Source organism: Capsicum annuum, unplaced genomic scaffold, assembly GCF_002878395.1.
Source record: "Capsicum annuum cultivar UCD-10X-F1 unplaced genomic scaffold, UCD10Xv1.1 ctg4391, whole genome shotgun sequence".
NCBI lineage: Eukaryota > Viridiplantae > Streptophyta > Magnoliopsida > Solanales > Solanaceae > Capsicum > Capsicum annuum.
This window is the reverse complement of record NW_025851418.1, coordinates 223,927-226,108: the sequence shown is the minus strand read 5'-3', so window position 1 is coordinate 226,108 and position 2,182 is coordinate 223,927.

Genomic DNA, 2,182 nt, shown 5'->3' with positions numbered 1-2,182 from the left:
TAAACTAATTAGATTTAATTTTCTTTTTTGTAGATTTCTTTACTTTTTCGTTAAGAGTGGGGTTTTGGTACTAATTAAATTCACTAAGTCTTTTAATTCTTAATCAATGAGTTAGGCTAAAATAGCAAAAAAAAAAAGGGAGCAAAACTGGACTTAATCTGGATTTGTTTGGTTTTGTGCCTAAACAGCTCGTATTTTAGAAAAATAAAAAAGACTAGGACACCCCCTTATTTTCTTTTGATTTATGTTGCACCAGTCTCATAGAATGGAGTAGATGGGAGTTAATCAGTAATGGGAAGGCGTTCATTTCAATAGCTATAAAGGGTGACAATTGCTCAGTCTATTTGATTGAATTGATAGATACGAAAACCTCCCCATTCTTTGTATTTTATCAATCAGATGAAAAAAAGGAATAAGAATTCAAATCTTACCTGACATTAATCCTTTTTTTCTATCTCATAACTCATAAACAAAATTAGATTTGTTGTTTTGTGCATTTATCTATTGTAAATCATTAAATGTAAATCATTGAAATTGTTGATGATTCACTTAAAAAAAAAGACTTATCTTTTTTCCTAAGATGATCAAAAGTTATTTTTAACTATCAAATTTTCTTTGAATAATGATGTGATGTCGAAAAAAGAACTTTCTAAATTTATTCGAAAGTTATAAAGAGAAATTTTAATCATTCCTTTTAATCATTCCTTATAAACCAAATCTTTCTCTCCTATTCAGTCACGTGAAGATGCAGAATCAAAATGAATTCATTTATTCATCTTATTTTTTATTATTTATATAAATAATTTAATTAATATATTAATTAATATAATATGTTAGACAAATTAATATTAGCAATGGGCTCTTACTACGAGACTTCTTCAGAAAAATCTTTATCCACCTATATCTATAGTATTATTTATATCCCTTTATATCTCTATACTATAGATTATGGTGTTTATTTATCAAGCCAACCAATGACTATTCATGATTCCACAATTGAATCAATTCCATACCGGTTCTTAGAGGAATGTTATGGTAAAACTTCATTTGAAATGATGTGGTAGAAAGTAACGTGCGACTTGAAGGACACGATCCATTATGGATTTGTACATCCACCATTTTATGTAGGAATGAAGGTGCTCTTGGCTCGACATCATTGGTTCTATTACAGTAGAATCCCTCATTTTTTGTTGTTTTGGAATGTAAATTGTCCATGATGGAGCTCGAGTAGAAAGTATTAGTTTATTTCTCAGGGAAAGGGTCTAGGGTTAATGCCAATCAATAAAAAAATTAAAACAACTTCGTAAATATATCTTCGGTATGGAAATCGAAAGAATCCAATTCGAGCAAGTTAAAATTCTAAAATTTCTTTGAATTGATCAAAATTTTTTGATCCAAAGTATTTCACGAGGGAATCCATCATCTTGTAGAATTCTTTCCTAGAAATCGCAAAAAGGGTATGTTGCTAACATTTTGAAATGATTAAAAAGCACCAAAGTAATGTCTAAACCCAATAATTTAAAATAAAACAAAGATAAAGGATCCTAGAATAAGAAAACTCCTTTTAATTGTCTTAATAATTGGATCAGACTGAAGAATTCAATTTTAAACGAGACAAACAAAAAAGGAGGAAAGGCCACTCAATAAATAAAATTGCCAAAAGATTTTTCTTTAAACTATTTGAAAGTTATCCAACTTGAGTTATGAGAGTACGAATGATATTTTTTTCATTTTCAGGAAGAAAGAAGAAAAAAAGACTTACATCTTTAATTGATTTGATCATTTATGGACCCAATTGTCATTTGTTAGATAGAATTCCATACATACAGAGACAAAACCAAAACCCCGAATCAATCATTTTCTCGAGCCGTACGAGGAGAAAGATTCCTATAAGTTTCTAGGGGGTGTTGTTCATCTACATCTATCCCAATGAGCCATCTATCAAATCATTACAATTGATGTTCAATCTCGAAGAGAAGGAAAAGATCTTTGAAAAGTAGGTTTCTATGATCAGATAAAGAATCAAACTTATTTAAATGTTTCTTCTATTTTATATTTCCTTGAAAAGGGGGCCCAACCTACAGGAACTGTTCAGGATATTTTAAAGAAGGCGGAGGTTCTTAAGGAACTTCGGCCTAATCAACCAAAATTCAATTAAGGAAATAAATTAAGGAAATACAAC